General features: G+C 42.1%; 1 protein-coding gene across 1 annotated transcript in view; it reads left to right on the top strand.

Moving 5' to 3' along the window:
• The first annotated feature begins 339 nt into the window (after window positions 1–339).
• brinp1 (bone morphogenetic protein/retinoic acid inducible neural-specific 1) overlaps window positions 340–27,676 on the top strand; it is a 121,683-nt gene continuing 94,346 nt past the window's right edge. The window contains exon 1 of the mRNA XM_029620470.2: window positions 340–710. The gene's annotated coding sequence lies outside the window, so the exon portion shown is untranslated. The remainder of the gene's footprint in view (window positions 711–27,676) is intronic.

Here is a 27,676-nt window from a genome sequence, read left to right as displayed (position 1 = left end):
GAAACAGTCACACAATGAAAGCGCGGTGGTAAGGAGCGGTGGTAATGCATAGACTCTACACTTTCCCCAGTAGTCCGATTTGGGGTTGCTTTAACGTTTGTCATGCTGTCTTCTTTTGGAGATTTTCAAAGTTGAACCTTTATAATCGTTGTTTATCAACACATAAAGTCACGACGCGGTATATCCTTCCTCCCCCACCCTTCTTTCCCCCCTCCTCTCCCGTTCGGCTCGTGTGGTTCAGTCCCACCCCCTGCCGTCTGGTATTGCCGTCCTCTACAATACAAAGCTGTATTCTCAGTACCTCCCCCTAGTTTCGCTTCCTTTTGCCCTGCACTCGATCAGTCTCTGCCTACCTTCCTTGGCATCCTCACTACCACCTCTTCACCTGCGAACGACTTTCACGGATCCGAGCTCGCCCGAACCTCCCTAGAACACATCGGGATATTTCTTCTTAACTATCGAACTCCCGTTTCCCCACGGGTCGACTTGGTCACTCTGTTTATCTGTGTACTCATGCTTACCAACTTGCCGAACCGAAGGATTTCTCTCTCTTGAGCATGAGAAGGACCGCCAACTCATCCACAATTCAACATCTAAGATTGAGCTACCAGCATGCACACTGGATACATATGCTCCAGCAAAAGTTTTCGGACAGAAAACTAAAGCACCTTGGACCACATATTCCGAGCACAGGGGAGAATCAGTTTTAGGTAAGCCTGCACAAGTGTAGCTTAATTTGCGTTCAATTGTATTGTTTTATATACACAATATACCAGTTATTAGAGTAGCTAGAGGTTATGCTGTAGCTTATTGACAGTTATGGCGATTTTACATGGTCAACATGATAGGATATAGTGTTTTTTCTGGACGGATGCGTTTTTCTGCTTTATCATTGTCAAATCAGGCAGCGTGTTGTCTTATATGTAGCCTATGTGAGTTTTGTGTTTCCATGTGTCCAACCTATGTTGTTGTTATTTATCTCAAGTAACATTCACTAAACGTCCATTACTGTGGATATGAACAACGCTAGATCCTAATACCTTACATTTACATGCAAAGTGAGTTGGTGGTTCAGTGCAGTAGGCGATAGGCTGAATTCTCCTCGCATATGACTGGAGACGGCATGTATGTAATGCTAGGCTTGCAGAGGAGGACGAAATAATGAAAGAGCGTAATAGTGAGGGGGAGAAAGCATTAAGAATCAGTTTTCAGTCCACGCATAGTTTCTTTCACACTGACCCTCGCCTCAATGAATGGACCGTCGGAATCAGACCAGGGCACATTGAAGTTCCAGGCACAGCATCATAATATGCTTGTGTATTTTGTTCTAGAAATAACGGGGTTCAGCTCAAACGTCGATTCCCATGTGGGATTATATCAACATTACTACAGTTGATTGTGCAATGTGAGTCCCTATCAGTTAATTTTACAACATACGACTTAAATACCGAAGCTTCTGAAATTCAAGACTTATGCCGCATTTCAATTGCTCACATTTCAAGCATCGTTAGTTTGTTTCTAGCGAAGTGTGGAATGAAGGCTACCCGTTTCACCTGCTGTATGGAGTGTAATGCAATGGTGAAATGCATTCATGTTTGATGTTAGTCTCACAGTTGTAAATATGCAGTAATTTGTTTGTCACTTATTTTATCTTATCCGTGAATACTTTCAAACACAGTTTAGACAGAATCCATCGTGCAAGTGTGTGCGTGTGTGTATGTGTGTAAAAATATAGCAAATGCGACAATATCCGGACTGTTGCCTCATGAGTCTACATTTTCAACACAGACCTGTATGTTGGAGAGCAGCTTGATCAATAATACAAATATGCTGATGTTAATGGCTTATTCAAATGAATTCAACAGAGCAGAAATATTATGATCAGAAAATATATGTATGTTTATGAGGTTGCACCATCGAGCCAAAGTTGCCTCTCCCTCCCTTCAAGTGAAGTTGTGTGAGTGCACTACTGTCGACTAACTGCTGGGGGAGCTCGCGCTCTTTTGGCCATGTGTCATATTATCATCTACAAGCAGGATAATTGACTGGTGCTGATGAATACACCATTAGAAATGCAACTCCAATTTTAGTGGGCAATTCGTTTTTTAGAACTAACGACTGGATTTTTATAACTAAAGACCGGGACTTCTTCTTCTTTACTTTGTGCCTTTAGATATGTGCCAATAGGTGTTCGTCATCCTTCACGTTACAGATCAATCATGTACTCTCAGTCTTACTCTCCTGAACCCATTTTAATTCCACATCAGACAAAAGTCATTTCAAACAGACATGGTACAGCAATGATTGAACTAAGATACATTTTCTCTTGACATCTTCATATGAATCAACTCGTAATAAGGACATATACTGTAGAGTGGTCATTTCAACATGTTCATTTACCAAGATAAAAGTAGGGCACAGCAGCAGCAAGAACAGATTTACTGTCATTGTTAATATCAGTATTGACATCATATCCATGCAGCCATGTGGTCTGTTTCGTGAACCAAGTTGAAAGTTGTCAATCGATATAGCTCTCTTCAAGTCCACTCTGAATGACATTCCATTTCTACTCTGCATTTTAAGTGCTCTTTACAATGGACACTTTCCAAGAACTGTTTGGTCAGGCAAGGCATTAACACATACATATTGACAGTATGCCAATATGTTATATCACATTATTCTGCGATTAACATGCATGAAAAAATGTCTACAGTCACAAAAAAAAAAGTATTTTTTTATATTTCAAATGGCTAATTCAATCAGATAGCCTTTATATTTCATATATGATGGTAACATATAATCATTTTCAAAGAGAAATGGCTCACAATCACATATGCCAAAAAGAAAATGCCTGCAGTAGCTTGAGGCTACAGCTGTGTCCCATGCTTGGTGACACTGTGTTGACAAAGCCTGGGAGTACACACTGCAGCATAATGTTTTGTGACTCCTGCTGTGCACTTCAATGATGGATTGATTGCAACCTCATGTTGCCATGATTCACAAAGGCAAATAAAGGACTACACACTAGATACTACACACACTTTTACACACACACACACACACACACACACTTTTACACACACACACACACACACACTTTACACACACACACACACACACACACACACACACACACACACACACACACACACACACACACACACACACACACACACACACACACACACAGATTAGGGTGCATAGTAGCACATTCTCCTTAAATAGATAAACTGGGAGGTAGGCAGTGGCCCATTCTCCTTATGTATGGACAAGAATATCAAATACAAGCCCTCTCAGTGCTGGAGCTAGAAGAGCTAACTGTCTCACATTGCCAAGAGGCATCAGGCGTCTCCACTATTGGCCGGACTAGCAGTGTGCGCTGGTTGCAGCTGGAGTGGCCGGAAAGGATTCCTTCCAGAGGGAATAAAAAACCTGTTTTGATGGGAGGAAAAACAACAGTGGTCAGATCAAGCCATGCGTCAGAACAACACACAACGGATGGTGAACTTCATTCCAAATTGCAGTGGTAATCATTTGACCTGCAGTTGTCCTCTGGCCTGTACTTCTCCTCTGGGGCTACCACAAGACCTAAGCAGAAATGAAGTTGCTGGATGTGTTAGTTGACGTGAGGCTACTGTGGGATTGCTTGACTAGTAACTAAATACAAAAAAATCTACGACCTATACGTTATGTACTCCTAGATAAAATGTTATATACACTTGCCCAGAGTGCAACTGTGAGATGTGCATACTGTATCTCACCATGCACTCATATACATATATGTATTTCCTACTTACTCAATGTACTTTCCAGTACAGTAGTGAGCTAATGGGATGAGCATGCATGGCTTACCGTGCACAGCAGGGATAGTGCCCTACAGCTGAAGGAAGCCTCAAAAACCTCTCAGCGAGTCAATCAAGGCAGACATATTTTTATGCCTGCAAAATTAATATAGACACCTCAATCAATTATTTATCAGTCAAATACGTACCTTCAGGAGGTATTCACATCCCTTGACTTTTTCCACATTTTGTTGTTACAGCCTGAATTTAAAATAGATTACATTGAGATTGTTGTCCACTGGCCGACACACAATACCCCATAATGTTAAAGTGGAATTATGTTTTTCGAAATGTTTACAAATTGTTCAAATGTAAAGCTGAAATATGTTGAGTCAATATGTATTCAACCCCTTTGTTAAGACGAGCCTAAATAAGTTCAGGGGTAAAAATAGTCTTAATTAACAAGTCCCATAATAAGTTGCACGGACTTGATATTTTAATGACTACCTCATCTCTGTACCCCACACACACAATTATCTGTAAGGTCCTCAGTCGCGCAGTGAATTTCAAACACAGATTCAACCACAAAGACCAGGGAGGTTTTCCAATGTATCTCAAAGAATAGCACATATTGGCAGATGGGTAAGAATAAAGAAAAGCACACATTGAAAGAAGAAAACTATAGAAGAAAACTCAGGATGTATCAACAACAATACTAACATAATTGACAGAGTGAAAAGAAGGAAGCCTGTATGGAATTTAAAAAAAGAAATGCAACCCGTTTGCACAAGGCACTAAAGTAATAGTGGAAAATCAATAAACTTTTTGTCCTGAATACAAAATGTTATATTTGGGGCAAATCCAATACAACACATTACTGAGTACCACGTTCCATATTTTGAAGCAAGACTTAAATGGTTGTCTAGCAATGATCAATCAACAATTCGACCGAGCTTGAAGAGTTGAAAAGAACAATGGGCAACTATTGTACAAACCAGGTATGCAAAGCTCTTAGACACCTATCCAGAAAGTCTTACAGATGTAATTGCTCCCAACGGTGATTGTAATGGGTTTGATGTGAATACTTATGTAAATGAGATATTTCTGTATTCTATACATTTGCAAACATTTCTAAAAACATGTTTTCACTTTGTCATTATGGGGTATTGTGTGTAGATGGATGAAAAAAATATATTTAATCCATTTTGAATTCAGGCTGTAACACAATAAAAAGTGTAATAAGTCAAGACAGAGGAATACTTTCTGAAGGCAGTGTATACTGTACAGTATATGCACCTTCATCAGGGGGTGAAACCTAATGCTATGTTATACACTGGTGGTGAAGCTGAAGATTAACTGACATTATCTATCCCCACCGTAGAAGACACATCTGTGTGGTTGTGAAATACCACTATTATTTCTAACCTGTAAGTGAATGTAGGTGTATAGAAATGTGTAAAATGTTGATTTGTTGGACTATTTCTTATATCATACACAAAAAATGAGCGTGTAATGATTCACAGGAAATCAAGACCCATACAATATTCACTGGCAGAATATCTACAAAGATGAAAACAGTAAATTAACTTCAACCATATAATTATGACAGCCTAGCCATCAATCAGACCATGCCCAAAACAACAACACAAACATGTTTACTTCAAGAAAGTCTAATGTTTGGTCAGTATAAAATAAGTGAGGATGTCCACCTAGCTACATTCTGATCATTTTATGGATAAAAAAAATCCATATATAGATCAATTCACAAATGTAATCCCAAACTTTACCCAAAGGCAGGACCAAGGAAAATGTGCTTTCATTTAAGGAGAGCAAAGAACATAGCCTGAGGAACATTGATTGACCAGATATGTTTCTGTTGAAAGACATAGTAGTCTGTACAAACTTGTGAACTTGGCTTGAATCATCTTGATTTTAGTGCACAGCAAATTATCCAGTGTCTATATGGGTTCACATTTTCAGTGTTAAATTAACACAATGCTTAAACCACAAAAGGAGACCACTGTTGAGGTCTGGGAAAAATCTAAGAATATTTTTGTTGTTGATACAGTTCATTCAGTGTACACCAGCAAAATAACATGTTTGGTTAGCGGTGTTTCTGTAGCACACGTGGTTTTAGAGTTTGCTAAACGAATCACCACTGGATTGATGCAAATAATCATGATCATTCTGCCAGGTAGGCATAGGCTACGTTGTTGTGAACATTTAATTGAAAAGGTTTTTGGGAAAGCCTTTCCGTCTACCAGCAAACAGTTATCATTATTAGCATCATCGCTAACGGCTACACAAAGTGGTAGACAAACGCGCACACAGACAGGGGCATTCCTGCACTGCCTCTTCAGAAAGTACGAATCACTGAAGCGTTTTGTTCATGTCTGATGATAATCTTGTGCAAATGAATTAATATTCTAAAAGGTTCAATACCTTTAGTTGATTTCCTACAAAGTTCAATACATTATTGAATTTTGTTGAATTCTGTTTTAATGTCTGGACTCCATGATTCCACCTACATTCTCTGCATCGCATATTTTATTGGGCTCTACATTCAGAATGACTGCCTGCCAGGTTGGGAAGACTACGTTATGAGACTGCCTAAACTATCTAAACCTGAACAGACATTTCATTAACAGGTGCAATAAGTCCAGATAGGATTACTTTAGAAAATTTGAGTAGCATAAGATTAATTAATTAATCAATCAATGTACGTGCAAACACAGATATTTAAAAAAACTATTACATTTTTTTAAACCCGTAATAGAGCATGCTAGGAAATATTATAATGATGGGTGTGGTAATAATGATAATGCTGGTTAGTAACACCAATGACTGTTCATTTAACACTTGAATCAACACTAGAAATGTTGCACTGACAAATCTGCACTATCCACTGGGAACAGACGTCAATTCAATGTCTATTCCATGATGGTTCAACGTAATTTCATTGAATGACATGGAAACAACCAGAGTGTGCCGAGTGGGTAGGTACCACTGGCCAATTTGCTGTGTGCAAGATTTTGTTTGGGATCTTCTTTTTTTTTTTACTCTTGTCTTGTATAATTTGATAGTTATCTTTGAGCTTCTAATGGATTAGATTAAATTTGAATAGGGGAGAGGCTGGTCTTTTTGAAAGGCATTTTCATCATGCCATAATAACGCAGCCTTTATTGAATCTAAACGGTATTAGCCTCAGGAGAGAGAATGCAATTAAAAGATAATAATGAAAAGTAAATCTTATTGCCTCTGGGTCTACATTGTTTATTGTTTCTGTTCTTCTCACATTTGTATTTGTTTTGTAGGACATTTTTTAAAAATCTTACAGGCTACATTTTCTGTATTTAGACAACAAATTAGACAGTAGCATACATGTTTTAAAGAATGTATGTATTACTATTTTATTGCTAAATGTTTCACTGTCAAGATTCAAATGTTACTTTGGTCAAATCTAGGACTACAGTGCAATGAGGGTTATTCTTGATATGCATTTTAATGAATCACTGACGGACAGAAACCATTTGGATAATTCTAGCATATGTCATATTGTGCTGATGACCTGATTCTACAGTTGTAGTATCTTAATTCAATCACCCTGTCGAAGGAGAACATTCCTGCAATGCAGGACATTTTTCAATGATGTGTATTTGCAGTTTAAAAAGACGTTTGACGTTTAATTCACACGTTGAACTTTCAGACTTGATTTTTCCTTGTATCAACCCCTATAAAAATGTCAATTCATTATAATCCACACAATAATTCAAACGTCCTGTTGCCACAGGATACACGCTCAAATGAAGATGGAATGCATATGAAGCAACCTGTTTTTTTTTGTTGCCACCACTGTCAAAGCTATCAGTCATGAATGAAAGCTTTATGGCATCACAATCACAAACATATTGACATTCCTGAGACCATGTATAGTTGACAGTGTGTCTTGGTATGTTGATGGGTGGCCCTATTCATGCAGGTATATATTTTCTCATTAATATAAAACGTTATTATCATCATAAATCTTGCCATATAGGCCATTCATCACGATTGGCTTCGATAATAGTGATATGGAATCCTTACAGTCAAAGCCATTCACAGTACTGTATTTAACTAAGGCTTTTCCTGCATGTTGGGTGGCCAATCAAAAATGCATGTTATGACCAATGGTAAAATAAAAAAACAGGTTAATTGTGTAGATAATCCCCTAAGAAAGCCAAAGGTCCAAACCGCATGTCTCTATCATAATATGTTCAAAACATATTAGAGTTCTTACCCTTGTAGGATGGTCAAAATTAGGGTGACTAAAATCAATGGAGGCCAGAGAAAAGAAGTGGTCAAAAATCAGGAAAATAAAAACACGCCAGCTAGGCTCGATGCTGTGAGAGAATTAAGGCTATCTGATAGGCTTACCATTGAACTCCTCATCTATTTTGTCAAATATTAATGCGAAGTTCCTGTTCTTTTTCGAAGACTTCTCACAAAAACAAGAATATCTCCGTGAAATGTCAACGGAGCACTGAGCTATTTATTTTCAAAGCCTTTTACATTTAATTCAGCTCATGTCATGGTAATGTTGCTATGTGCGGCACGCGGGAAACAACTTGGAAGACAACGACCACAAAATGTAAAATCCTATAAAGTTTCAGCGAGAAAGCTGCACTGCTCTGTCAACAAGAGTTTGGTGCTTACTATTGGATGTATTAAGTTACGAAATACCCGTTTTTGGATAGAATGATATGTTTGAGAAAGACCCCGCTGAAAGATTCAGAACATGAAGAATCATATTTGTCTTGGTAAAATGTATTTTATAACATCAGGAAGTGCAATGTCATTGCCAAAGTGCGTTTTCACCCACTCTGGGTAGAGTGGGTGGACACCCTACTGGATGGCCTTTGAGCCACACTACACCCCCATAAATAACAAAGCCTCCACCATTTGGACAAAATTAGGACCCCCTGAATCTTGAGAAAAAGCACCGCCTCTGCAGACAGCAGAAGCCCAGTACCTTGGTTGCTTACGTGTTGGGTTGGATTCTATTCTCCAGTTCACCTGATGACAGGTTAGAAGGAAGAGATGGAAGAGAAGAAACTCCCCTACGGATGCTATTGGGCATCCTTACTGTAGCCTGCTGAGGCTGCTGGGATTATTAATAAACAATGGCAACCTGGTGGGGTGGAAGGGATCCTGCCAGTTGGCAACTCCTCCTCACCGTTGGTACCAGTCAGTCCCCAGTCAGTGCAGTACAGTGAGGGGGCTGGCTGCCAAGGCTGACTGGGAAATTAAAAGCTCACTAAGAAATTCCACATGTGCATCTCTCCCTCTCTCTCTCTCTCTCTCTCTCTCTCTTCTCTCTTTCTCTCTTTCTCGCCATGCCTCGGTCGGTTGTCTTCTATCTCTGGCGAATTAGAGAATTAGCGTTGTCTTGATGCTAATCCCCCGTTTGATATGCTGCTGTCTAAACCCACGTTCTCCTCCATGTTTTTTGATAGAAAATCCCCCCCCCCCAAAAAGGCAAGGCCATTTGTTTTTTTCCTTGAGATCAAATAAAGATAGGGTTCAAAGATAAATGTTCTCTCTTTAATGAGATTTACTCATCCTGCACTGTTTGGTTCTCTATCAGTGGTCTCCTTGAAACTATCCTCAGGACCATCTTCTCATACGTGTATATTCTCACCACGAATGTAGTTGTGAATTGAGGATGGTGGTCTGCTTAGATGTAATTGGTGCACTATGTAGAAATAGAGGTACTTAGGCTATTCTGACTCAATATGTTGATTCAGATTTGCCATGTGGGAGCATCTCTGACGTGGCTTTCCCAACAATTCTGAATGTCCTGACTTTGCTCACCCAGCAGACCAGCTGGCTGGTGTGTTTACGGTCATATTCAATCACGCCCTATCCCAGTCTGCTGTGCCCACATGCTTCAAGATGGCCACCATTGTTCCTCTACCGAAGAAGGCAAAGATAACTGAACTAAATGACTATCACCCCTTGGCACTCACTTCGGTCATCATGAAATGCTTTGAGAGAATAGTCAAGGATCATATCACCTCCACCTTACCTGCCACCCACTTCAGTTTGCATACCGCCCCAACAGGTCCACAGATGATACGATCGCCATCACATAGCACACTGCCCTATCCCATCTGGACAAGAGGATTACCCATGTAAAAATGCTGTTCATTGACTACAGCTCAGCATTCAACACCATAGTACCCTCAAAGCTCATAATTAAGCTTAAGACCCTGGGTCTCAAACCCGCCCTGTGCAGTTGGGTTCCTGGACTTTCTGATGGGCTGACCCAGGTGGTGAAGGTAGGAAACAACATCTCCACTTCGCTGATCCTCAACACTGGGGCCCCACAAGGGTGCGTGCTCAGACCCCTCCTGTACTCCCTGTTCACCCATGACTGCATGGCCATGCATGCCTCCAACTTAATCATCAAATTTGGAGACGACACAACAGTAGTGGGCTTGATCACCAACTACAATGAGGCAGCTTACCTCTCACTCAACCTCAACAAAAGCAAGGAGATGATCATGGACTTCGGGAAACAGCAGAGGGAGCACCCCCCATCGATGGGACAGTAGTGGAGAAGGTGGAAAGTTTTAAGATCCTCGGTGTACACATCACAGACAAACTGAAATGGTCCACCCACACAGACAGCGTGGTAAAGAAGAAGCAACAGTGCCTCTTCAACCTCAGGAGGCTGAAAAAAATGGGGCTTGTCACCTAAAACCCTCACAAACTTTTACAGATGCACAATCGAGAGCATCCTGTCAGGCTGTATCACCGCCTGGTACGGCAACTACACCCCATCAACTGCAAGGCTCTCTAGAGGGTAGTGCGGTCTGCACAACGCATCACCGGGGGCAAACTACCTGCACTCCAGGACACCTACACCACCCGATGTCACAGGAAGGCCAAAAAGATCATCAAGGACAAAAAACACATGAGCCACTGCCTGTTCACACCGCTATCATCCAGAAGGCGAGGTAAGTACAGGTGCATCGAGACTGAAAAACAGCTTCTATCTCAAGGCCATCAGACTGTTAAACAGCCATCACTAACATAGAGAGGCTGCTGCCAACATACAGACCCAAATCACTGGCCACTTTAATACTTTTGGTTAGGGCTTGTAAGTAAGCATTTCACTGTAAGGTTGTACACCTGTTGTATTTGGCACACGTGACAAATACACTTTGATTTGATTTGTAATGGATTTAATAAAGGTGTCACTTTAAATAATGCCACTTTAATAATGTGTACATATGCTACATTACTCATCTCAAATGTACATACTGTATTTCATACCATCTATTGCATCTTGTCTATGCCACACGGCCATTGCTCATCCATATCTTCACATGCACATATTCTTATTACATCTCTTTACATTTGTGTGTACAAGGTAGTTGTTGTGAATTTGTTAGATTACTTGTTAGATATTACTGCACTGTCAGAACTAGAAGCACAAGCATTTCGCTACACGTGCATTAACATCTGCTAACCATGTGTATGTGACCAATAACATTTGATTTGAAATGTGTGAAAATAGTTTGTAAGGATGTCTTTGGCTCAAAGACGGATGGCTATGAGATAGATGAAAGATTACTAAGAACAACCTTACCCACTGGGCACACACAGTGGGCACATACATTGTTTCCACTTAATTTCAATGAAATTACGTTGAACCAACGTGGAATAGATGTTGAATTGACCACTGTGCCCAGTGGGTAGGAATCTCTGCAATGGTTTGAGACTAGATACAGTCATTTGCTAGCGTCACGTCATCATTGTCGTTGTCATCATCTACTTATTTTTCATCCTCTTCCTCATCACCCCACCGTCGTCATCATCATCATCATCATCACTGACTGCATGCATAAGCTCTTGATCTGGTGCCATTGTTCAGCTCAGAGTTAAGCTGCCTTTTTAGCGCCTTGTACCGAGAGAAAGACTTTAAAAAAGCCACCAAATCATTCAGGCAGTCCTGAATCTACCCAACTAAACTGCAATATCAGCTATGGGGGGAAAATTGCTTGGTGCAGCGGGTTTTCGACATCGCCTGCCCGGTCCCTCACAATAACGTGCGGCCAGGTGTAGAGGGAGGAGGAGGAAAAACAAGAGGAGTCTGCTTGATTTAGCGGTAATTATAGAGAGTATTTCCTCCGTCTCCCCTCTCTCTGTGAGTGGAAGCGAGTTTCCAATTCTAATTCCTGTCACCTCATGATCACTAACGGGTAGAAATGACCTATTAGAGATAGGGCAAATTGCAGGGGGCTTCTCCCATGGTCCTCGTTGGGGCACTTGGGTGATGGTGAGGGGGAGGATGGGTAGTGAGGGGAGATGGAGGTTGAGGTGTTGAGGAGACTGTGGAAACTGTTTTTTAAACTCTGGAGACTTTTCAGAGGCAATGACTTCGACATTTGAACTCAGGGAATATACTGTATCCGTACTATTTTTTTCCCCCCACATATAAAATCTAGGGAAGGCCTGCTCTAGGAGTGTGATGTAATTTCCCTTTCCTAGAATGAGACCGTTTCTAGAGTTCAGAAAATAGACCCTCTTTTTAAGGGTGAGTGCTTCTGGTGATGTGGCTACCTTGGTTACCTTAGTAATGACAGTATCAGCAATGGCTGACGCCCACAATATTGCATTTGATTGATAGTTTTTAGGATAATATTAGACGATTGATAGAGATGCACACTTGGTCATTTTCAAGGTCTTGTTTGATCCTAAGCCAGGGTTACCCAAACTCGGTCCTTGGAACCCCAAGGGGAGCACTTTCTGTTTTTTGCCCTATACAGAACTGATTTAAATAATCAACTTATCATCAAGCTTTAATCATTTGAATCAGCTGTGTTGTGCTTGGGCAAAAAACAAAACGTGCACCCCTTGGGGTCCCAAGGACCGAGTTTGGGAAAACGCTGTCTTAAACCAATGCTACTCAGTCATCTTTCTTTATAAGCTGGGAAAGTGCTGCTTCCAACAGCCAACTGAGTATATAGACTTGAGTGAAACAACCTCATTGTCAGTGATATCTTTTGTGTCATTATAGCAGTCTGTTTCTGTGGAAAGTCATGTAGTCCTTTGTTGCTGCTGGCCAAAGAGATTCATTTTCCATACTCTCCAAATCCTCAATCCCACTATCTTTGTTTGCTTGGTATTGACTCAAGGCCGAATTCTAACTTCAGTGCTTTTAACTGCACTGCATTGATGGACGTTCAGATTTGTGTGAACATGTCCATATCTGAAGTTAGAATTAAGGCCATTTCGATCGATGCCTTTTCACTTCAATAGATGAATCAGTTTGCACCCATTTTGAGCCATAGGAGAAATTGGGAAAATGTTGATTGAGCAGACCAACTGTGATTTGTAATATGTTGTGTGCCCACTCAACTGGAGGATGATTGAATGACATAGGCTTGGGCAACCTAACTCCATCAACAGTTTTCTCCATTTGCCTGTTCCCTAATTTAAAAACACATGACATCTCCAGCCACCAAAACTATGCCAATGCATTATACAAATCAGTGTTATTGGTTGTTTCCCAGATTTGGCTTCTATTTAGGCTTACTTTGCACAACAGACAAATCCCTTCAATCATTAATTCGAGACGTTCGTCAAAACCTCGGTGCGTTTGAAATATAAATGCGATGCAGTCATTTGTGTATGGCGTGATGACTAATTCCTTCAATCATTAATTCGAGACATTCGTCAAAACCTCTGTGCAACTTGATGCATTTCCTCATGAAAACCCCCCAGAACCAACAAGGGTCCCAGGCACTGAGATGGAAATGAGTCGTGTTTGATGTTGTCGGGCGCTGACTGAAGACACAGAGTGTTGCAGACACACAATATCTCATGTGATTCAGTCAGTCAGCTTGGTGCTGATTTACTTCATATAGTTTAGTGCCTCATAATACGGCCCGTGTTAACTGGTGGTGTAGTTGTGTTAAACAGTGCAGCACCACATTTTGCAGGACACTGACTGCACACAGAGTGCTGTGTGTTGAACCCTTGGTGTTAATGCTCAGTCACGCACACCACTTACATGTACAGTATGAGCTGCTGCTGTGTTTGACAGGCAGAGAGAGACGCTAAGTTGATCCTCAGAGACAAGGGGCACGTAGGGACACACACAAGCTCAAATAGGCAGGCATCCATCCACCTACTCTGGTCAAATACCCTGTCAGACATGTACACACACACACACCTGGCCCTGCTCTCCATCCATATATCCCCACAGAGTGCTGTGTTGTCCTGCTGATGGAGGTAATGCTGTTCGTTGTAATGATGAAGAGGCCTGTGTACGTGAAGCTAGCTGAAGCAGGTACAGTATCCTCTCCAGGCTTTACGCAAAGTCAGCACAACAACAATGGAGGGCAGAGCAGAGGCCATGGCGTGTAGAAGTCGCTATAGTGAGCAGAAAAATGTGCAATGGAAGTTATGTTTTGATAGCTTTAGAACAGAACACGTAGAAAATGTGTCTGTTGTGATATTCTATTTCATTGACCACCAACATTGACTTGTTATTTAGATTTTTGGATTAGTCGTCTATTTTGTTTGATTCGATGCATCATTTTCATAACCACTGCTGATATGAGGGGTGATCTGCATGAATACAGACTGCAACCCATTTCAATAGACAGAAACTAACACTGGCTCTGGTTATGGAAGAACCTATATTCACAGAAGGCTTGTGACATCACCCAGTTCTGTTATAGCACCTAGCAAGTTTGGAAAATCTGGTCCTTTAATTATTTAGAATAGACAACTTCTCCTTTCGGATGACATGGAACATAGATTCGCCCAGCACTTGTGATGATAGATGAAGTGAGTCTCACTGTGTAGGGATTTATTACACACAGGCAGCACTACGATATGCTTACTTACAAAAATATAAACGCAACCCGTAAATTGTTAGTCCCATGTTTCATGAGCTGATGTAGTAAAAAGATCCCAAGAAATGTTCCATGCACACCAAAAGCGTATTTCTCTCAAATTTGTTTATATCCCTGTTAGTTAGCATTTCTCCTTTGCCAAGATAATCAATCCACCTGACAGGTGTTGTGTATCAAGAAGCTGATTAAATAGCATGATCATTACACAGGTGCACCTTGTGCTGGGGACAATAAAAGGCCACTCTAAAATGTGCAGTTTTGTCACACAACACAATGCCACAGATATCTCAACTTTTGAGGAAGCGTATAATTGGCATGCTGACTGCAGAAATTTCCACCGGAGCTTTTGACAGAGAATTTAATGTTAATTTCTCTACCATAAGTCGTTTCTGGCGTCAATTTAGAGTATTTGTCAGTATGTCCAACCAGTCTCACAATCAGCAGTTTGCTGATGTTGTGAATATAGTGCCTCATGGCGGAGGTGGGGTTATGGTACGGGGAGGCTACGGACAATGAACACAATTGCATTTTATTGATGGCAATTTGAATGCACAGAGATACTTTGACGAGATCCTGAGGCCCATTGTCGTGCCATTCATCCACTGCCATCACCACGTTTCAGCATGATAATGCACGGACCCATGTTGCAAAAAATCTGTACACAATTTCTGGAAGCTGAAAATGTCCCAGTTCTTCCATTGGTTGCATAATCACCAGCTCTTGATCGAAGTGTACGACCGCGTGTTACAGTTCCCGCCAATATCCAGCAACTTTGCACAGCCATTGAAGAGGAGTGGGACAGCATTCTACAGGCCAAAATCAACAGCCTGATCAACCCTATGCGAAGGAGATGTGTCACGGTGCATGAGGTTAATGGTGGTCACACCAGATACTGACTGGTTTTCTGATCCACGCCAGTACCTTATTTTAAGGTCTCTGTGACCAACAGATGCATACAGTGTCTGTATTCCCAGTCATGTCAAATCCATAGATGAGGGCCTAATGAATTTATTTAAATTGACTGATTTCCTCATATGAACAGTAACTCGGTAAAATCTTTGAAATTGTTGTATGTTGTGTGTCTATTTTTGTTCAGTGTACATATTGGAGTAAGCAATATTGTTGTTGCATGGTAAATGAACACATTAGCCCTGTGGGTATGGCTTGGGAGCTATATAAAGAGGACAACTCAGGGGAAAGATGAGCAGCAGAGCAAATATTTCAAAGGCAAGAAGTCAAGAGCACTCCATTTAAAATAGGGGATGGTAGAATTCGGGTGGCAGAAATAACCTCCAGGAACTAGGGAGGTAGGAAGAGAAAAGAAAGCTTTCCCTTCCCAAAAATGCACAATCCTTTCAGTCATATCAGCCCTTAAACGTCTGCCTTGGACACCTCTACACATGCAGTGTGTTTGAGTGTGTGTTTAAGGTGTATTGGTATGAGCACACATAGTACCCTTTCACTACCTCTCCTCACTAAGCTATTGCCTTTGATTAAGCAAAGTGCTACCTATTTGCTCTGCTTCTGTGGCTGAACACATTCAAACCACTTTCCAACTACTTTCTATCGCTTAACGCCCTCTAAAAGCCTTAGGTGGCAGTGGCACAACCAATGAATTCCATCAAACACACAAAGTCGATCCTCTCCCCACACCCCACCTCAGTGCAAAAACACAGCGTTTAATAATTTGGAAAACAGCGCGGCAAAGCCGTGACCTCCATTTGTTTGCCGAGGCTATTTACAGCCGCCATGGCGCTTGTGTTTACGACTGTATCATTGAAGGCCTAGACATCATCAGAACAGAGAGATCTCATAACAATCCTTTTTTTCAGTTTTAATTCATTGGCAGCTCCTGTTTGCATCTGCTGTGAGACAGTGCCAAGCTGTCTCGATAGTTTCCGTCCCAAATCATAATTATTTTAATCCCCATTCGAGTCAGGGATGATTATCATTACCAAGGGAGCCCTTGACACTAGGGTAATAACTGCACTGAAATGCATCCAGGTCTATCAGACAGAGGCGTCCAATTCTACTGGAGGCAGGAAGAAAGTAAACAGCTGAGACTGTGAGGGCCCTCATTAAAACAGCACACTGGCCAGTGAACAGAGCAGTGCTGCTACACTTTGAGAGACCACCCCACCTCATTTCAACTGCAGAAAGAGAAACAGAGATGTGCTGTAGTTTCAAACTGGTACTTGTGTGTGTTTTTAAGTATCTCTTTCTGTTTATGTGTTTGGTCTCTGACATGATATACATTTTCAAACATGCTCAATTTCCTATGACATACACATTCATTCAAATACAAGAATTGAAACTATAAATGATGTAGGACCTCACTCAAAATGGATCATTCAGCGGAGGGGGTTAGAAGTGAAACAAGGACTCAGCCTTTGGAACTGAACAAAACAACTTTGCAATATTGATATTCCTACATCTGCTCGCCCTGATGCATAGCAGGCTCTGGATGCTGCTGAGCTTTTTAGCTTCGCAAGGCTTCATGAAGGAGGAATTGAGATGGGAGCGTACGGCTTTTTCTCTACCATCTGCTAGGTGTCTCTGCAGATTCCTTCTGATTTATGGGTAGCGTCCTCTTTGCTACGCTCCCTCTGCTTTCCCTCCGTTTCACCAATTTATGACGTTGAATTAAGAACAATGGAACCGTTGACCGTCCCCTTTAAAACCCCTATACCCCCTCTCCTCAGAGCGAGATGGCAGTCGAATAGCGTCCCGGAGTAGAGAGAGTCTCCTTCCAGGGAGCTCGCGAGGCACTGTATGTGTCAAGAAGTGAAATGGGGGATAACCATTGTACTGGGGCTGGAAATTAGGTCAGTAAATTCCGGCATGGCATTGCGTCGAGGGCAGAGAGTGGGTGGGTGGTGGAGGGGGAGAGCGGATCGTGGGCCCAGACAAAAATAACGCACTGCAGCGGGGACTGAACCTCGCTCGCATAGTGCCAGGGGTCTGGTCCCCTGAGAGGGAAGCAGCTGTTCCATATTCCTGTCAGGGAGACAGGAAAACAAGAGCTGACTGCAAACATGCCCTCCTTTGAAAACGTCTCAGTGAAAGGTTAGCGTTAGCCGTGGCGTGAATGAGGAAGTGCTGGTAACAACATTTTTGGGGGGGGTTAGATTGTGATGCCATTAGGATTTGCTGAGGTAGGACGGTCGATGGCTGTCTCGCGACTCTTTGAGCATCACCTTGTATACGGTTTCAGTGTGCAACAGGGATGAGGAGGAAAACAGGGGGGGGGGGGGCACACTCCTGCCTCAGATTTTGAAATAGAGCGAGGCGAGTCATCCATCTTTCCATATCTTTCCACACATATTTCTCTGAGACAAAAAAAGCTGTCCCCGTGGTTCAATTTGAGCCTCGCGATACGTAGCACAGCTGCCTGACAACAACATTGCGTCACCCCCTACAGCCCAACCCAGCACCGATGGGAAGATTTAAGTGTCGTTGTACAGATACACACAATTATGATGGATCTGTCACAGCAGGGGTAGCAGGAGGCATACTCCGCCGTTTAATTCCACAGATAATTAGAGAATTAACAACAGCGCTGCGTCTCAGTCTTGCTGTTTGAGCTTGTTTTGTTGATGTACAAGCACTTTTATTTCCTTTTTTTAAAACAAGCAATGGTTTACATGAACACCCAAAAATACTTCACACACTTTGAAAGACATATACACACTCAGACACACACATACACACACTTCGAGACAAGCACACACACACACACACACACACACACACTTCCAACACACTTCCTCAGAGACACATACTCATGTTCTTTCCCATATCGGGCGCTCCCATTGTTACACTCTTTTTCAGTTGAGCTGGTAGAAAGGGCCAGTCAGGATAACATCACTTGACATTTACATGTGTGAGCACAGAACAACTGCAGTGGGTAGCAATGTCATTTACCTCCTCTCCTGCTCAGGGTCTGATTCATGTCGGGGGTCCTATAGAGGTACTTGGAGTGTGACCTGCAGGGCATCAGTGCTTCCGCATTTCATCTTACATCATTTCATTGGAGCATTACGGCAGGCTAGCTGCATGATCAACCTATTAAGGATTTTTTGCTCCCTTGCTTCTCAATGGAAGGTGTGAGGAAAAAAAGTGGGGATGTACGGGGAAAGCTGCGAAAGGGGATTATCATCAGTGGACCACCGAGCAAATTAGCTAGAGCGTTTGGAAGCCAATTTACAGTTTGACAAATGATTAATCTTCATCTATAACACACACACCCGCGGTGGAAGGTGTATTGACAGATACAAAATCCCATAGACTGCAGTGCTAGCTTTTCAGGGATGTGGTAAAAGTGTCTAGCGCTGACCGAGAAGAAAGAATGGTTTTGCTATGCATGTACTACCTGGGTTTTTTGCGACAGCTCACATCATGGGCTTCTCGCAGAATGAGAATTTGTTCTCCAAAAATCAGTCAGGTGTTCACTGCAGTCAGGGACAAACAGCAGCTAATGTGAAATTGGAAATACTGTAGCTTGCTGCAGTGGTGTGTTTTGCTGACAATTAGAGGCAGGACATGACTGTTTGGTATATGGCACCCTTGCTTGATTTGGCTTAGTTTTGTTTCTTTGTTTTCTTTTTCCATCTTTTCCTCACATGCTTCCTTTGATGAAAGGAAAAGACACAGAAAACATTGAAATCCACACAGGTGTGACAGCTCATCAAACTGTGGAATAATTGATTAAACTAGTTCTCCCATGCATGGAGAAATTGAATCGTTAAGTTGGATAGTTTGAAGTGTTTTCCAGAATTGTATTTCCAAAATAGCTTCCGCAGAGACAGACGACGATTAACAGTGAATGATCTTTTGTACATTTTTATTCCAAGTTAGGGTATCCGCTGCGCCTAATTTATCTGCATCATATACTGCGACACCTTGACCAGCCAAGCTGTTGGTCTTCCTTCCACACGCTTCAGACCTTGTTAATTACCTGGCTTTACGACAGAGCTGGTCCCTCTTTAGAAGAACTGCATAAAACCTGTCTGACGTCATCACTATTCCACTGGCGGCTCCTAGACGAGCCTCACCACTCCACAGCGGCCTCGCCCGCCCCGCACGATGGGCGAAATGCTACTCACTCACCGCCCTTTCTGCCTGCTGCCCTCTCTTCGGCTCCCATTGATCCGTCCCCTTACAGAATAGATCGGAATACAATCATTCAGAGCCAGGTAAATTGGAGCAATAACTCAGGCCATTAGAGAATTAGTTTGTTTTAAAAATCGGCCAATGATCCTGGGCCGAGCTGATTGGTTGGGGAGCGACCCAGGCATTTAATTATTGAGCGGAGGGCCTGCTGAGCTATGTCTTCTGAAGGTCAGAGTGCCACTGCAATCCTAAGTAAAGCAACAAAAGGAGGGAAGCAAGGGAGGGAGAAATCCAGTACAAATGAACTTAGCCCGGCCGCCCGCATTCCTCTGTTACTTCCCAAGTGGCAGTCCATTACCACGCCTGTCCAGACGTCGCTGCAGGCTGGATTATAATAATTCTCATAATTCTGCAGGCTCCCTGTGTGGAAAAACTCTCCCCCTCTTTTTCTCCCTTCTGTCGCTCTCCACCATTACTCCATTCCATCCCACTATCCCTCCCTGAATGCTTTAATACATAAGGTAACAGATTCGTAGATGAGTCAAACCTGCCACGTTGAACTGACATCCATCAATAGCTTATGTTACTGCTGACATCACTGCTTGTATTACCTCGCTACCGCTGGGACCTAATGCATTCTACAACAGGACCCCTGACAGCAGTGCAGAGCCGACCACATCTGTGCCTGTCCAAAATAGGTCTTGCAACAGAGAGCTTAACATCAAGAACTATGTCTTGATAAAGCACTGGATGGATTGAATATCCTTGGGCCCCCCCTAGAGGCTAGTCCAGTCTGCCCCATGTCTGTTAGATAAGCGGCCACAAAGCAACAGGCTTCATTCTCCACTGTTCTCCCTTCCTCATTGGGACCCAGAATACAAATGTGGGTACAAGCATCCCGTTTTTGTGAACTATGTGGAACAAAGAGGTGGCTCAGGCCTCACACACAGGGGAGGAAGGCATCGATCGATGGGCGGTGGGAGGCTACGAGATCCACATGGAGAATGAGTTCCTCAATGAGCCAGGAGGGGTGGGTGGATGTGGGGAGTTGCTGTGTGAATAGGACCGTTTAAAGGGGGCTCGCACAAACAACGCTCCCTTGTTGTTTCTCTGTTATTTGCTGAGGCAGACTTCCTCCTCTCTTTACCCTGGTTATTCAGGGACTCAATTGATCTCTTTCTCTCTCTCATGCCCTCGCTCTGCCTTGGTACACAACACTTTCAAAATACATATTCATGTACATATTCAAGGCTATTGTGTGAAAATTGAGGGAGATTTCAAATAGTGTGGTTCTTCTTACGCAACGGGAGGCAACCAAATCGCGGATGGAGAGAGACGGGTAGTGAGGGATAATGCATCTGATGTTGATTTGCCTCTGGGAGGTGTCCACCAGGAAGTTGCCTGTATAGGAGTACAACTGCCTACAGTAGCTAGCATGAAATCAGGCTACTGCACTGTACACTCTTTATTCTCAAATTATATCATTATGGTGCAAATCCTCCTCTCGGTTTTGTAGATACAGTATGATGATATCTCACCCCCCCAAAAATTGCAGTGCGGACTGAAGTTTGTCTGGTACTATTTCCTGTCCATTTGGATGTAGATGTTAGTGTACAGCTAAGCGAGACAGTGATTTTATATACACCAGTTGGTATGAGGCTGCTCCGGGCCACAATAATAGGGGAAACAAACTGGTATCAGAAGGAATTATCCACACAACTCCTGCCTGTCAGACAACACAGATCTGAGCAATTTCAGAGGCTGTTGAGTAGACTGTATGTTTGGATACTAGCATGGCAGTTAGAGTGGAGTGCACTCAGAGAGAAAGAGAATGCTGCTGGTCTGAATGCTGTCTTAATACCCCCTGGGCCAGCAATCAGACCTGCACCGCTCTCATTCAGTGTAAAATAGTTAAAACATGCATGTCTGTCTGGAATGGACAAGTCTGTCTGAATAAGTCTGCCTGGGTAAGGAGGACGTCTGTCGCTAGGGGTGGCTAGGGTCAGCATCTTGAGAGAGAGAGAGAGATTATTTTTGTAGCTGCAGGGGGGGTCTGTGTGGTGGTGGCTGTGCCAGGGTCTCTGGCTGTTCTGCCAGGGCATCTGTGCTGCCATTGATCTCAGTAGGCAGAAACAAACAGGGGTGATCTGGCTGACACATACAGGGCCTGTTCAAATCCTGTTGCCTTCATCTGTCCTGCTGTCTCACAGAGAGTGAAAGAGAGAAATACTCAACTTGGTGGACGCAGTGTTTTCTTAAAGACTTTAATTAAGAGAATTGAAATGATGTGTGCGTAGTTACCCTTTTTTTCCAGGGTCATATGCAGTATAGCATAATATGCAGCACCAGTCAAAAGTTTGGACACACCTACCCATTCAAAGGTTTTTCTTTATTTGTACTATTTTCTACATTGTCGAATAATAGTGAAGACATCAAAGCTATGAAATAACACATATGGAATCATGTAGTAACCAAAAAAGTGTTAAACATATTCAAATATATTTAGGATTCTTCAAAGTTACATTTACATTTACATTTACATTTAAGTCATTTAGCAGACGCTCTTATCCAGAGCGACTTACAACTTGGTGCGTTCACCTTAAGACATCCAGTGGAACAGCCACTTTACAATAGTGCATCTAAATCTTTTAAGGGGGGGGGGTGAGAAGGATTACTTTATCCTATCCTAGGTATTCCTGAAAGAGGTGGGGTTTCAGGTGTCTCCGGAAGGTGGTGATTGACTCCGCTGTCTTGATGACAGCTATGCACACTCTTGGTATTCTCTCAAACAGCTTCATGAGGATGATCACCTGGAATGCATTTTTTTTATATTTCTAACTAGGCAAGTCAGTTAAGAACAAATTCTTATCCCTAATTTAACTTCTTGACACATACATTGCCTCCCGAGCTCCCTGGAAGGAGACTCTCTACTCCGGGACGCTATTCGACCGTCAGACAGCAGAGTGAAGGAAAAGCAGCTAACAGGTGCTCAGAGTATGTGGGAACTCCTTCAAGACTGTTGGAAAAGCATTCCTCATGAGCTGGTTGAGAGAATACCAAAGGGTGGCTAAAATATATTTTGATTTGTTTAACACTTTTTTGCTTACTAACAGCGGTGCCGCCAGGGATTTTGGGCCCCATGAAAATATATCACATTGGGCCCCACCACCACAGGCCACACAAACCCTGTGCAACTGCTGTAACCACACACCTCCAGACCCAATTGACCCATTCAAAGCTTTAAATAACTCTACCTTTGCAGGCTTGCAACTCTTGTAGTCCAATATTTACTGACAGGGAGCTGTGAAAATATAACACTGTGCAGACATGCATGCAACATTCTGCATACAGTGGAAGTCCCTATTTGATGCGAGACAGATACCCTCTATAAGAAATGTGCTAAAGGCCATCTTTTACAGCCTAAATGGAATTTTAATGGTAAGATTCTTGAATAGAAAATTCTCTTAACATTAATGAACAACTTAAAATAAATATAACTTAAATATACTGTACATTAACGTCTTCAATTAACGTCTTCTATCATCTATAGAATGATATAACAAACTAAATAATAAAATCAAGTATAAGTATACATACCAACTAAGTATACATACCAACTAGAAAATAAGCAGCTGTAAAAGTGGAAATGGAAACCAAAATGGAAATTAAAAGGCCTGATGATGGCGCTATAGGAAAGGTCAAGTGGTCACCAAATCAATAGGTTTCTTCCACTTGGGGTCTTGATTGTGAACAGCACATTTTATGGCAATCCAGCCATTACTTTGACATATATCTTGTTCTCAGTCTGTTCTCAGTCTTGTTCTCAGCCCGTGGGTATCATGTGTGTCTTGATCCAATATCCATAGACATGCCATTTAACAGTTATCACTGGCCCTTGCACAGCCTTATTCACCAAGAGCCCAGCGCTGAGCCTTCTTGCTAGCAAAATCACTGATCAAGTCTTTGAAGTAGAGGTCGACCGATTAATCGGAATGGCCGATAAATTAGGGCCAATTTCAAGTTTTCATAACAATCAGTAATCTGCATTTTTGGACTCCAATTATATTTCAATCCACAAGGAGACTGTGTGGCAGGCTGACCACCTGTTACACGAGTGCAGGCAGCAAGGAGCCATGGAGCCAGTTGCTAGCTAGCATTAAACTTATCTTATAAAAAACAATCAATCTTAACATAATCACTAGTTAACTACACATGTTTGATGATATTACTAGTTTAACTAGCTTGTCCTGCTTTGCATATAATCAATGGGGTGTCTGTAATTGTGTCACTTCTCTTGCGTTCAGTGTAAGCAGAGTCAAGGTAAATGCAGCAGTTTGGGTCGCCTGGCTCGTTGCAAACTGTGTGAAGACCATTTCTTCCTAACAAAGACCGTAATTCATTTGCCAGAATTTTACATAATTTTGATAAACATTGAAGGTTGTGCAATGTAACAGCAATATTTAGATTTAGGGCTGTCACCCATTCGATAAAATACGGAACGGTTCTGTATTTCACTGAAAGAATAAACATTTGGTTTTCTAAATGTTTCCGGATTTGACCATATTAATGACCTCAGGCTCATATTTCTGTGTGTTTATTATATTGTAATTAGGTTTATGATTTGATAGAGCAGTCTGACTGAGCGGTGGTAGGCAGCAGCAGGCTCGTAAGCATTCATTCAAACCGCACTTTTCTCCGTTTGCTGTGTGGGGAGTGGGCAAAATCAGAGGCTCTCTGGATGTTAACTTTTTGCCAAATAACAAGAAAATAAACCATTAGTTTTATCAGTACATTGTAAATAAAATATTGTATTAATGATGATAGGTTAATAATTGAATTTTGAAATGTTTTTTTAGGGCCCCTGTTAGTCACAGGCCCTTAGAATCATCCTACCCCACCCCCCTTCCCCCATACGGCGCCCTTGGTTACGACATGATTCCATATGTGTTATTTCATAGTTTTGATGTCTTCACTATTATTCTACAATGTAGAAAATAGTACAAATAAAGAAAATACCTTGAATGAGTAGGTGTGTCCAAACTTTGGACTGGTACTGTATTATTTTTTTATTCTATCAAATTTAGAAGTCAAAGATACCAATGTTAATGGCATAATTACAAAACCCAATATCTGAGACAAAGCCACATAACCCAGTTTCCCAACCACATTCTCATCCATTTAGGAGACAACCCTTTAGAATAACCTTTAGTTTGTTTTCCACTAACCTTCATTTGGTAAGTGGCCATATGTTAGTATTACGGTGACATATATGCATGCAAGCAGGCTCTCACATACTGGGCCAGCCTCACACATGTGAATACTCAACACAGACACACACACAGACACACACACACACACACACACACACACACACACACACACACACACACACACACACACACACACACACACACACACACACACACACACACACACACACACACACACACACACACACACACACACACACACACACACACACCAGTGGCTTTTGGTGCCATTTAAAGATTAGGGAGGCAAATTTTTTCTATTAATGAAAAAGAGCGTCACCATGTGGTCGTCTCCAATAGAGGCGCCGGTTTCCATTATAGGTGCAACTGTCCCAGTGCCGCAGGACATACATTTTACCATGGCATTTTTGTCATTTAGCAGATGCTCTTATTCAGAGCGACTTAAAGTTAGCGCATTGATCTGAAGCTAGCTTGGTGGAACAACCATATATCACAGTCATAGTAAGTACATGTTTTTAAGTTATCCAGAGGTAAACAAGTCATCGGACAGAGCGTCAAGTGTGCGCTCCGAGAGCGAAACGAGATGAGTGGGCTAAAGCTTAAGAGGGTGAGAATGATGCTGAATGGGTGTAGACAAAGAAGAGCTCTTCACTAGATACAAAAATATTAAAATGTGATTTTTTTCTAAAGTGAGTTTATTATTATTATTTTCCTGACACCACACTCCGAGGGCCCTCACCTCCTCCCTGTAGGCCGTCTCGTCGTTGTTGGTAATCAAGCCTACCACTGTTGTGTCGTCCGCAAACTTGATGATTGAGTTGGAGGCGTGCATGGCCACGCAGTCGTGGGTGAACAGGGAGTACAGGAGAGGGCTCAGAACGCACCCTTGTGGGGCCCCCGTGGTTGAGGATCAGCGGGGAGGAGATGTTGTTGCCTACCCTCACCACCTGGGGCGGCCCGTCAGGAAGTCCAGTACCCAGTTGCACAGGGCGGGGTCGAGACCCAGGGTCTCGAGCTTGATGACGAGCTTGGAGGGTACTATGGTGTTGAATGCCGAGCTGTAGTCGATGAACAGCATTCTCACATAGGTATTCCTCTTGTCCAGTTATCCAGAGGTAAACAAGTCATCGGACAGAGCGTCAAGTGTGCGCTCCGAGAGCGAAACGAGATGAGTGGGCTAAAGCTTAAGAGGGTGAGAATGATGCTGAATGGGTGTAGACAAAGAAGAGCTCTTCACTAGATACAAAAATATTAAAATGTGTTTTTTTTCTAAAGTGAGTTTACAAGTTGATCACCTTTCAAAGCAAAATTAGCTAGCTAACGTTAGCTAGTTAAACAGCAATGAACAAAGTGGCAACAATGCCAACTAGAAAAGCAAACAGCTTTGGGAAAAAAAAAATACGTCAGCTAGGGAGCCAGCTAGCTAACAGTACACTTTAGCTTACACTTTAGCTTGAAATTAAACCACTTTCTGTCAAAATAATATCTGAAAATGTTGCTAGTTAACATTAGACTATCTTACCTGTATACATCAACATGCATCATGGACGCGTCTCTCTGTCAGGAATGAAATACCACGGTTGACCTTAGTTTGAAGATGTAATCCGGTGACAGGTGTTTTCTCAATCTCTTTAGCTATCATACTCTAATTCCACTGATTTCAGAACTTGATCCTCCAGACAATGGAGAGCAACACTTTTACAGCTCCACTACACAATACATTTTTTTTAAAGCCGCATTCGACAGGATTACCAAAACAGACTGACGAGCTCAAATAGACAGACGCCTTCAATATGGCAGACATATCCGAACTCCTCTCTCGGCATGTCCTGCCCACTCATTATCTCAGCTAGTGGGAAGGTTGCCAACTTTTTATGTGTCTTAACCAACAAAGCTCGTAATTGTAATTGAACAATTTTATCCGTATTTACAGATGGCATACAAGTTTGTTATTATGGCACATTAAATTTCACATGTTCGAGAAGACAATTACCTTCAAATGGCTCTCCTGTGAAGTAGTGACTTCAGACATACGCCTAGTTTCCTGATATACTTAAGGAAGCATATCTTAAGAAAACATATACACTGAGTGTATAAAACATTAGGAACACCTTCATCTGGGCATGGACTCTACAAGGTGTCAATTGTTCCACAGGGATGCTGGCCCATGTTGACTCCAAGGCTTTCCACAGTTGTGTCAAGTTGGCTGTATGTCCTTTGGGTGGTGGATCATTCTTGATACACACGGGAAACGGTTGGGCAGCGTTGCAATTCATGACACACTCACTAGTGTGACTGGCACCTACTACCATACCTCATTCAAAGGCACTTAAATACTTTGTCTTGCCCACTCACCCTCTGAATGGCACACATACAAAATCCATGTCTCAATTGTCTCAAGGCCTAAAAATCCTCCTTTATCCTCTACAGGATCGGTGGGTCTCCCGGTTGAGCTAACGTAGGCTAATGCGATTAGCATGAGGTTGTAAGTAACAAGAAAATTTCCCCTGACATAAAACATATCTGATATTGTCAGAAAGCTTAAATTATTATTAAACTAACTGCACTCTCCAATTTACGGTAGCTATTACAGTGAACTAATGCCATGCTATTGTTTAAGGAGAGTGCACAGTTATGAACT

Source organism: Oncorhynchus nerka, linkage group LG19 (assembly GCF_034236695.1).
Source record: "Oncorhynchus nerka isolate Pitt River linkage group LG19, Oner_Uvic_2.0, whole genome shotgun sequence".
In the NCBI taxonomy this organism is placed as follows: Eukaryota; Metazoa; Chordata; class Actinopteri; order Salmoniformes; family Salmonidae; genus Oncorhynchus; species Oncorhynchus nerka.
This window is presented reverse-complemented; position numbering and strand designations above follow the sequence as displayed.